At 40.4% G+C, this 12070-nt stretch overlaps 1 protein-coding gene across 4 annotated transcripts in view; it reads left to right on the forward strand.

Moving 5' to 3' along the window:
• SEMA6A (semaphorin 6A) overlaps positions 1 to 12070 on the forward strand; it is a 123940-nt gene that overhangs the window by 31271 nt on the left and 80599 nt on the right. The gene's annotated exons all lie outside the window — the stretch shown is intronic.

A 12070-nucleotide genomic window follows, 5' to 3' on the forward strand; every position in this document is an offset into this window, starting at 1 on the left:
GCAACGACCAGTCTATTTACCAAGATATGACATGTGCTTCTGCACATGAGACTTCTTAACTAGATAAAGCATCTTAAAGAACTGAAGGTTTTCTTCTGCCCTAGATACCCATTCATGTGTAAGATGTTACCAAGTTCACTCTATTAATTAGCCTTTGAACTTGTAATCACAGTAAGCAAGCTTGGTACTGACAGAATGAACTTGTGTGGGTGGCCTCTTAGCATAGGAACATGCATAGTAATTAACCCTTTATTTAGTCATGTTAGTCCGGGGTTGTTGCCTTTTAAGAATATTGCTTGCAAATGTCCTTGAATGCTAGTTATTATTTAAAAAATAAATAATAATAGATTTGGTGACTCTACCTCCCCTCACACACACACACAATAGACATAATAGGACTTCTGAAAACAAACACAACAGGTTTAGATAAAAGATCCGTGGTGTTAATTTGAATTCTTATTTTGAATATTTAAAATGCACTGGACACAGGGATCATCACTAATTAGCATTTTGTGTAGCCAGGCCAGCTTGTGATTCAGCTGTTTTTGTGTTCACCCTCCACCCCCACCACCCATCACAGCCGATCCACATGAATGTTATCAAGCATTTGCAGCCTGAGAAAGACATGATCCAGATCTGACTCCTTTATTTTTTCACAATTAGTATCAAGTGGGGCAGAACAATCTCCACTGTAAGTCATTTACATTGTGATAGTAATATTATCATGCTGGTGAATTTTATTGTGTTGGGATGGATTGAGAGCTTTGACATTAGTTCAACGTTGCTAATGGAAAATATTATTTACACAAGACTTTTTCCTGTCTGCAATCAGCTATGCAGAAATATAATGTCATCAGAGTGCCAAAAGATGCTGATCTGAAGTAGAAGTTGTTGGCTGGTATTGGTGCCAGTCAGATGAGAATAAACTACCAAGGAAGACACCAGTGAAAAATGATAGTTCAGGCCAAGTTTTTTTTCTTTCTCTCTCTCTCACTCTTGAAATTAGGTATATAACACATGCATACACACAACATCAGTCTCTATGAGATATGAGGGATGCCTGATCACAAGCAAACAGGGAATCCTGGGGCAAAACTCATGCAACTTCCTGCCCTAGCCCCTTAACTTGACATATCATGGTTCTGATAGTGAGAAATTAAAGTGATGTGTGGGAGTGATGGAGTCCATTTCCTCTAGGTTTCAGGGTACAACAGGGGCCAGGCGCTTCTAGGAGGAGTGACTGGAAACAGAAGCTATAGCCAGAAACCAAGGCATCTTTGTGAACATCTGAAGCAGTGTATCCAGGAATAGAGACCTCTAGTATGGTGGAGACGACACACAGGCATGGGGCAGAAAACGGCCCCCGTGCTGCCAAGCTTGTAATGATGACAGAGTCATTCTATATCTAGTGTTAGTTTAAGATACATTGGGAAGAACAGTTGATGTGTCTGATGACCTAAATAATTAAAATTTTATATAAAAATCAAGAGGTTAAGAAAGTGCAAGGCAGAAATAAAATAAAAACGAAAACATAAAGTATCTGGACTTCAAAGACCCCATACATCATTTAATCTGATCATCTCCCACTGATGGAAATGGTGTTAACAATTCTAGTAGTGAAAATCAAGTTATTGAAGGAAATCTATCAGTTATTTTATACGTTTTTGTGTGATTCGAGGGAAATTAATCAGGCAAAAATTAGAGAAAGGCCATACATGTCAGCGTTAGAGGAATTATTAAAATGTATTGCAATGAAAGGTACAAGGTTATCATATTAGAATATTGGGAGCCATTTATTTAAAGTACAACCTAAGAGTATGGATGGCAGCTCTGCACACTGCCCAGCACAGCTGCAGGGACAAGACGATTCTTACAAGTAATGACTATCAATGATTTGTTTTGTTCTCAGATTGCAAAACAGGGAGAATGCTTTTCATAGCATGTCAGATTCTGTGCATATTCAATAGTCTACAGATCTTTAACAGCTTTAGAATTAGGAATATGTGACATAAATTTCAGAAAGACAATGACAAAAAAAAAAAAATAAACAAACAAAAACTGCAAAAGCAACCCAGTATTGCCTCCGGCTTAAGGAAGCAGACCCACCACACAATGCTTGCCCGAATCATCACAGCTAAAACCCCAATGTCAAAAGCTGTCTAGTGCTGAATAAAGAAATGTTGTTTGTTCTGACTTCCAGATGTGGGGGCAGTGGGTTGTGGTACATAAGGATAAGGTGTGGATGTTTAAAATTACACCTTATATATAACCAAGAAAAATTTGCTTGATTGCAGAACACATGATTAAAAATGATATTTTCTTAGTTGCTATGAATGATTTTCATCTAAAAATATTGCCAACTCCAAGAATATATTCACAAAAAAAGATAATGATTAAACAAACATGTAAAGGCAAAGAAGAAAAAGAAAACTCTAGAAAATACATAGGAAATAGCAAAGTAATTGGATGCTTCTGAGGTGGGATAGGCTGGGAGTGTTGTATGGAGGGGTCTGAGATTGGGGGTGATGGTGAAGTGGGATTTTAGCTTTCTCTATAATGTTTATTTTATTTACCTCTTTATTTTTGCCATGAGAAGGTCGTCATGCATTGTTTGTATAATTGCTATAAGTACGTGAAAAGCAGCTATTAGGTGTATTCTAACAGATACATAACAAGTTAAATAAGATAACAGACAAAAATATTACACACTGTTGTTGAAAGCAAAAACACATCTAAGAACACTAAAATTCTATTTCTCTGAGCAGAACTATGCTGAGAACTCATGTAAAATGGTAGTGCTAGAAGAGCTTCTGTTAGCTTATGCTAACAGAATACAAAGGACGTGAGAGAAATTCATTATGCCCACACTCTGGGTGACTCCACATGTGTGAGGTTGACATCCCAGGACAGTAAGTGTCATTGTATCTTGGCCATCAGAACACCCACTGGTCATCAGAAAAAAAAAATTAAAATGCCCAGCAATAAGTTATTTTGAGGAAGATAAAATGTTTTAAAAGAATCAACAAACGCCTGTTACTCATGTTGGAAAAAACAAACTCAAACCATTGAGCCCACGTAGATGGATAAGAGGTATAATATTCATGTCTGAAGACAGCAGATTGTTTTTCCGACAAAGCATTTGGCCTAAGTTTTTAAGAGCAGATAAAGCAATTAGACATTTTGCTTGTGTGACCTGACTGCATTTATTCCCCATATGCTTAGTCATAAACCTTTGTGGTTATTTTTTTATGTCCTCCCTGTTATTTTTCTCTCTTTTTTTCTAAGTGTATTAAAATTCCCAAGAAGGTGAAAATACTACTACTACTTATAACAGCAGCAATCACAGTAACCGACATTTGTTTAATGCTTGCTGTTGTTCACTTGATCTATGCAGCAACCCTAAAGGCGCATGTTACTATTATCCCCATTTTTTAGTTAAATCAGTTGAGATTCTGAAGAGTAAAGGAATTTTTCCCTTGGTCACACAGCTAGAAAACAACAGTGCTGGGGGTTCAAGTCAAGACTGGATTGAAGGCAAACCTAAGATCTGGTTTCCACTGACCCCTAAACACTGTCTCAGATGCCGGGCAGTATGGAAGTACCAGGACATCCTCCCTAAGGGGTGTTCAGAACTTGTTACTTGTGAAGTATCTGTCTGTATTTGGGCAAGTCACTTAACCTCTCCGGAACAGACTGCTTCTCTGGAGATGGAGGTATTGGAGTAGATGTTCTCCTGGCTCTAAGTTTCCTGTGATTCTAGTTTCTGTTACCGCCCTACTCTCAAGAAATGCATTTATTATGAATACATGCTGTGGTTTCCTGTCAATAGGTCTCTGCAAGTGTGTGTGTATGTGTGTTTGTGTGTTTATGTGAGATTGTTTCCAGAGGATTTTCATCAAAACACACGAGTCAAAATACTTACCTTTTAACTGCTGTTGGAGCTGCTTCTGTCTAGGTAGGTGTTCCAAATACTGGGCTGCTCTTATTATGGACTTGATTTTAAGGAACGCCTATTCCTTTTTTGCACACATGCTAATACATTGTCCGTCTTGCCTCTCCTAATAGCCCATGAGTCTTGAACTTGCAGCCAGAAAAGTACTTCCTTTGTAAAGCACAAAAGAACACCAGTTTTTTGTTTTTTTTTTTTTAATCACACGAGGCCTGAATAAAAAGCTCTCCAACCATTCAGAGGCTGCTTGCATTGTGCAGCTGCTCCTTGACTGCTGAGAACATCTCGCCGCTGACAATGCAGTACCTGAAGGAAGCACTGCACAGGGGGCTATTCAAGAGTTGCAGGACCTGGGAATTTTGCCAGTGTCCTCTGAAAGATCGGGGGCCTTTTTTCTTGGTCAAACTCTGATAAGCATATTGCAGTTTGTTGTTGTTTTGTTGTTGTTTGCCTGCCAGCATTTGTTTCACAATTTTATTGCAATGATGTCTTTCCAACACGCTGGCACTTAGGGACTTTTTCTTTTCCTGTGTTGGACCCACCTCCGTGAAATGTACAGTGAGACTTTGATTGGTCATAGTCTGTTCCCAGTTAGCAATGCATCACTGTGTGGACTGAGTTCCCATGACTTTGGCTTCCTAGGACAATGTCTCTTTCTTCAGCAAGCTGATGGTAAATATCTGGTCAGCCTCATCTATTTAAAACCAGCCAAGCAGGAATCCTAGTGCTGAGGAGAGGATTCTTTTGTTTGTTTGTAAGTAAACAATGGACTCAGCTCTTCCTAACTAAAATTAAATTCCAATCACTCTTAAAATAATACCAAAGAACTAATCTAATTGCAACAGGGGGCGGAGGGAGATGAAGGCAAATTTACTGGTGCTGGCTGTTGCTTCACCACTCTGCCTAATGTATATTTTCCAACTGATATTCTAGAGAACTTTTCTATGCAGAGGAAATTACATTCCTTGCAGGCAGACAGAGCTGGGTGACCTAAAGCCAGGTGGGCATCTTTATCTGAAATCATTTCCTTTTGAGTAAATAGGATAGAGTTAATTGAGTAATTTGGGGCTGGCATTTAATTTTTTTACAGTGTTTTTAAAAAATGCCTGAACACTAAAAGGCTGTGCAAAATGATTAGCATATCTTCTTGCTTTAGAATGATATAGAAGACCCCTGCTGTAAACAGTCTCACTATAGGAAAATCTGGATTGATGACAAATCAAGGGAGAGGGTGTAATCTGTTTTACAAAATCATTGGTAGGAGTCTCTGAAGCAGAAGCTCCACTCCTGTAGTTAGAACGTGACCTGTCTAAAAGCTGAACCTTTGTTGAAAGGTGCTGCGTATTTCCCACTTCTTCCTCAGCTCAGCGTCAGCCCTGTTTTTCAGGGTGTGTCGGTCCCCCTGGAATGAGCAGGACATCGGTATAAGTGGGGATGCTTTATGGCTCCAGTTGAACCCCAGCTGATGGGCTGTTACTCATTATCTCCCTCAGGTTGATGGCAGCCTTCTTTCCTGCAGTTTACATTCCCATCTAATACTGGAAACATCATCAACCCAATTACCCTGTGTTTCTGATTGGATACAAAGTCAGCGTAACTGTGATATTACCTTCATCACAGTTTTTAATTGTTCAAAATCCAAAGATCACGTGCCTATCAAGAAACTCCTGCTGCTTACTCACATGTGCTCACAACAGCCTCCTTATGCCACCCTGCCTTTTGCTCATCACTGCAGTCTCTATTCATCTCCACCCAAATCCTTCCTGTCCTCTTCCCCCAACCATTGCAAAGCCAACCTTGCATTTGTGCTGACTTGCAGTTCTGCATCCCACTTGCTACCCAGCTTCCCTGTTCCCAGGCCAGGTCAGTGACCCTAGTACTGGGTCTCACTTTAGCCTCCCTGGCTGGGTAAAGTGACCCCCATCATCCAGCTTCCTTCTTCTTTGCGCTCTGTACTCCTCTCACTTGTGCTAGCAGCTGTCCTGTCTCCAGTCTGCCCTCTTTCCTTCCTTCAGGCCACCCTAGTCACTACTCTCTATGCTTCTTTTTAGTCCTTTATTTCCTTATAAAAGGACATATATTTGTATTAGGCTAAGTGCTTTTCTCCTTCAGCTGAGTGGCCTGATTTACCTATATGTAAAGACGAGTACGGCATTTCAAATGCTAGAAAGCTTAAAATGTGAATTTCTTCAACTGCTTTTTATTGAGCTACGTCTCTGGTTAGGCTTCAGTAATCCTTCTAGAAAGGCCTTCTGTTGTAAAAGTACAAAGTCTTCACCTGTTCATTCAGTCATTCACTAACTACGTGCCCGACATGGGGCTGAGCACTGGGTGTCTAGTGGTGAAAGAAAGGACATGATCCAAGGATCCCGGGCCTCCCAGCCTAGTGGGGGCAAAGGAGACCAGGAAGCATAGGAGTACATTTCCCATCACAGCTTGTGGTCACTAGCCTGAAGGGAAAGAATGGGGTGCCACGAAAAAGAGCATTGTGGTGAGGAGGGGGTGTCAGGAGCCCACGTAGATGGTTTGGTCACAGGTCTCTCTGAGGAGGTAACACTTGAACTAAGACCTGCAGGAGGAGGAGGAGCCAGCCAGGGGAAGTCAGCGGGAAGAGCTCTCTAGGCAGAGGGAACCGCAGGTGAAAACAGCTCCAGGCAAGAGGGAGTTGTAGGGTATTTGAGGATCCAAAAGACAATTTGGCTGGAAGGTAGTGAAGGGCTGGGGAGGGCTCGCAGGAGCTGAGCCTGCAGGGCTGTGGCCTGTGGCCTGTTAGGGAGTCTGCCTGTTGTTCCAAGTGCGCTGGGAAGCAGCGAACGGGAGGGACAAGATCTGATTTATGCTGTAAACACGTGAAGTTCAGCAAAATTGGTAGCAGCAGAGATGGAGAGAAGAGAAGGAATTCTAGCTGTGTTAGGAAGAATCAACAAGGTTTGCTGAGATAAAGCCATTGGATTCAGTCGCTAGTCATTGATGGCCTTTGTGAGAGCAGTTTTGGTGGTGTTACAGGAGAAGAGAAGCAGATAGCTGTGGAGTAGATGGTGGTCAGAAAGTAAACGCAGGTCATAGCTGGACCAACCCTTGATGATTGGCAATGAAGGAAAGGACTTAGCCTTCAAGGGAAGGAAAGACGGAGAGAAAGGTGTTTTGGGAAAGTGAGACAGGCATGTCAGTGGATTGGGAGAGAATGAAAATACCAGAGAAAGGGCAAAGAGATGGGCAGCATCTTGGGGGAGGCTGGAGAGAATGACCCGCATCACAGGTGAAGCAGGGGTCAGCCTTGGACACAAGTGGAGACTGGAGGGAGTGAAGCCTGAGGTGGAAGAAGGGAAGGGGAGGGCTGATGGCCTCCTGACCTTTGCTTTATCCCCCTGATGGGAAGTGAGGCCTCTGTTTAGTGGAAGGAAAGAGATTTTGAAGAGAGTAGTAAGATTTGGAATTCTAGCTGCCTCACCCATCTAGAGAGGGGCTGCTTTTGAGCAAAAGAAAGGACTGAAGAGCAGTTAGCAGCTTTGCTAAATTTGTTTTGCAGCCCTTCCAAACAGCCATGTACAATTTTTCTCCAGCAGCGTTGCCTCACTCTAGAGAAAAGTGTGCTGATGTACTTTGGAAAGATTTTCAATAACAAGGGCTTTCTAAATAACTTTCAGTTTAACCAGGAAATCATTCAACCAGAACCCCCTCCCCCAAGTATTCCAGTTAGTCAAAGTTTTACTGAAACATGTCAGCATTGAAAAATGCAGAAGGCGGCTAAGTAGCACTCACTTAAAAGGCGTCAGAAATCCCACATCTGCACACAGAGCAACAGTGGCAGGGCTCTTCAAAGGCTAGCTATTTTGAACCCGCCATCTCGAATGCACAGGAACACCACGGGTTAAAAAAAGGAAAAACAAAGAAGGAAGTCTATAGCAAAGAGTAGAAAGACAATCCATTCAGAGTTTTTGAAGGCACATGTGTACATGTAGCTGTACAGGGCATTTTGAAATGTTAACTTAGAAATTAACCAGTAGCTTTGCATAGTTTGAACAAATAGTTAAAGCGACTCAAATCGCTGAAACGTTACCAAATAGCTGTACTATATGATTTATTTAAAAACACTCCTGTAAGAATGTGTACAGTGCAGACACAGGGCCAAGCTAAGGTGTGTTTGTGAGCTGTTGGCAGAGGGCATGGAGAAACCTGATCCTGCACTTTGTAAATTATAAACTGTTTACACCTGTCATCTCTGTCTGGGTCTCTGCTAATGACACTTTACCAATTGGCTTATGTATGACAGAGTGCTAAGAGCCAGTGGTTTCAAAGCAACCACATCCAAAGGCATTGTTATTGATGTCCACTGGAGTTTGAGGGAAAATAACAAGGGACAATGACATAGGTGAGGACTTTACCACCAGGTTTTGGGTATTTTTTAAAAGGGTGACCCTTGGAAACGCCTCCAGTGGAACAAGAGGGCCTTTACACAGGTAGATGGGTCTGAGCATGCAGTTATACCATCCAGAGGGACCCAAATGCCTCAGAGACACTGACCTCTAGAGAAGGTCCCACAATTCTCCAAACTGGAAGGACCAATTGGAAAAGGCAGGATTTAGTACATCGTATTGTCGTCATTGAGTCATGTCCATCTGACCCACAAAATTGTGGTAGGAATTTTGTTTTTTTAAAACTTTATTTTCCCTTTTCTCCACTCCAGACCCTGCCCATCCTCCCCCCTCAACCTCTAGTACAAAGCCCTGCACGTAGACTAATAGGCACTTATTAAATGTTTAGTGAATTTAAGATTTAGGAAATGACTATGATTAGAGGGCAGTATACATAGTAGTTAAGAATGTGGGCTTTGGAGCCTGCCCAGGGTTCAAATCCATGCTGCCCCACTTACTAATATGTGACCTTGGGAACTCTCCTCACCTGTAAAATGGGGATAATAGCATGTATCTCAAGGTGCCGTGAGGATTAAATGAGTCATTACCCATAAAGAGTTAGATCTGATCCTGACTCATGGTAATCACACAATAAAATGTATTGTTATTGCAAAAATAAATTTCTCTTGGGCAGAGGGAGCCCTTTTGAAAATGTACCACCTAAAATAAAGGCAGGCAGGTATTTTTGGTCACTGATCAAGATTCTACAACTTCTGCATTTTCAGCAGCCTGTTTTTAAAGGTAAAAAATTTAGATTAATATGGGTTTTTACTCTTCAGAAGTCCAAAGGGTTTTAAATAAAATTGTATATAATTTTATTTACAAAAAACAGTATGAGTCTTTTTAAAATATAAGTTAAGCTTCTAAAATATTTTTTCCTCTAAAAAAAAAAACCAGATTCTGTTTCCTTTTGGAAGCAAATTCACATCTGGGATGCCAAATTTCAGTCTTAATACAGTATGGAACAGCTGAGTTATAATTTTTTAACCTCCCAGAACACAAAGAATTCTGATGGGAACATGGGAAAGGACATTTATCTTTTTAGTTGCATGAAAATGAAACCCATAATATTTTAGTGAACTAAAAGAAAAATGCATATTAAAAATTAAGACCATGTGTAACAGGGAGGGTCTATCTAGCTACAACATTGGAGTTTGTACAATTACCCTACTGTACAGATTAGAATGCCCTTTACCAATTATTGAAAGCAGTAGTGCCTTTTACATTAGAATTAAACAGTGGTTATTTTCATTCTAAGATATTTAAGATTTACAACACTTAGTTCAAATGGATGTATCTGCAGCCATATTGAATTACAGCCACCTTCTGATCAGGAAAACAAAACAAAGCACTCAAAGAAAAGGGCGAAATGCTGATTAAAACTTCTCACTTAATCCCTAGTTTTAGACCATACAACAGCTCTCTTATAGCTGTGTCTCAAGATACTCAAATAACTGGTTGCAATATAAAGTACTCGGTTAATCACTATTCACTCTAACTATGTTCTTTCTTCACACTGGCCGGATTCTTTTTTGGTTTTGTTGTTGTTTTGTTTTAATGCCTGAGGTTAATAACACCCTTAGAGACTAGCTACATGTCCACCCAGTACCGGCAGAGCTTTGGCTTATTATTATGCCAGTTTCACAAGTAGAATCCATTAGTTAATTTAACATAGTCGGAGAAAAACTCATTTGTCTCCTTCAGTGTGTTTCACAATCAAAGTGACACAGGGTCAGGCATTATCTGGTGGAGGGGGACAGTGAAATTAAAGTCTCTGGGTACCAGCCATTCACAGCAGTAGAATGGACGATTATTAGGCTGGATATAATCATAGAGCCACGGCAGTCCCCCACGATACACTGGCTATCTGCCTAGCACAAAGGTTTAGATCCTTAATTTGTTGCCGGCCGGAATATCTATGAAGTAGCCATGTATTTTTGTGTACCATCAATCACAGCTTAGATAGGCAACTGCTGCTGTTTGCATTTTGGAAGCTTGGCAGCTGTTAAGCTTCTGCCTAGTGTTTGGACAGAAAGATAGGATGGATATAGGGCCTCGGAAAGGCTTTTAGTGGCAGAATGATGACACTTCTGCCAGGGTCCTATCCCAGGCTCATTAGCTGAGTGGATATTTGAGCCTCGTCAGTTTCAAAGGTATACTGATATACAAAGTCATCCATTTCATTAAGTTAATTTACCTGAGCTAGCTTTCCTGATAATCAACTGCTTCTGCAGTATCAGCTTGATACTGTAAGGGCAAATGAGGAGGGGGAGGGGTGTGAGGCATTGGTCAGGAGGGTACTGGGGTCTGTGTGGTTGTACTTTCCTTTAATTGGGCACTTCCAGAAATCCACATTATATTCTAAGTGAGAAACATGGCAGGAAGTTTACAAAGGCTTGTTATTCACTTTTGGTTTCAAAGGATGAAGTTAGAAAATGAGAAGGAGATGGTGTGCTATGGTAATCACTTTAAGAATAGTCTCCAATTGTTTAAGAAAGGAAATGAAGGAAGGAAAAGGAAGCGGTAAAAAGGGCTACATTTGTTGATTAGGTGTTTAACCTCTAGTGATCCTGAAGAGTGTAAATTGCTTTACAGCCAGATTCACTTAAATGATATGACCTAAAGGAAATTGTATCTGCAACTTATATCCTGCAATAAGTTGTTAATTAAAGAAAAATGTGCCCCTCCCTTTTGTGGTTCTCTAAGTTGCATCTTTGTTCCTTTTTAAATAAGCTTTTGCTTTGTGGTATTTAGACTTCAGTGTTATTAAATTAATGACACTTGAGTTGGACTTCAGCCTGTTAGATAAGTTGAGAGCTATTTGGATGTTAAAATTTAATCTTATCTAAGGTTTTGTGGTCTCAGGGTTGACTTTTAACAGAAAGTTGTTACTGACTTGCACGCCATGCTGTTAACTCTAAGACTAATAATTAGACTTCAGTAGAAGCAACTGGTTTGACAAAGAGGAATGAAACAGCACGTTACCTACCCTTTTCTCATAGTACGTTGCACGAACATCAGCTCTAAGACGGAAGATGGATAAAAATTCCTTCTCCAATCTCATGCACACTTTCACATTTTCATGGCCTATTGGGTATAAAAGAGCCCTTTCCGAAGGTGAGAAATATTTCCCTACTTGTAGGAAAAAAGCCCATATATTTCCTTGCATTGAATCATTAGAAACAGTTTATCTTATTTAGCAAGCCCCAAATCCATTTGTTTAATTTGGCAATAATTGTCTTTTGGCCACATTTAATTTTTTTTATCCAGCGTTTTAGAAAATCCAACTCCACCCATTTTTAGGGCAGAAGTGTTCAGTTGCTTAGTTCTGATGACAAAATATTTAATGCCAAGTATGACTGTGAAGAATTAACCTCTGTTTGAATTGATATTTTGCTGGTAGGAGCTTTAAGTAACAATTTAAACCACTGTCAGGAGTAGATAAAATAAATATCATCTTTTCACACCCAGGGGATTCTGGGCCAGCTATATCTTTCTCAGTTCTTATTTCATTGTCCATATAATTGAATAAAATATCTACTCTAATGCAATATTAAGGTCACAGATTTAATAATACAGAACTTGGGGAATGCAAAATTTACTTTTCTCAAGATAGCAATTTCTTCCACGTGCTGGGCATTATGTGCACTTAAGCTATGCTTTCAGCGATGTAACTAGGTCAGGGATTTCGTAGAATGTGGAGGTG

The sequence above is a fragment of the Ceratotherium simum genome, chromosome 4 (genome assembly GCF_057802395.1).
Source record: "Ceratotherium simum simum isolate JZ-2026a chromosome 4, ASM5780239v1, whole genome shotgun sequence".
NCBI lineage: Eukaryota > Metazoa > Chordata > Mammalia > Perissodactyla > Rhinocerotidae > Ceratotherium > Ceratotherium simum.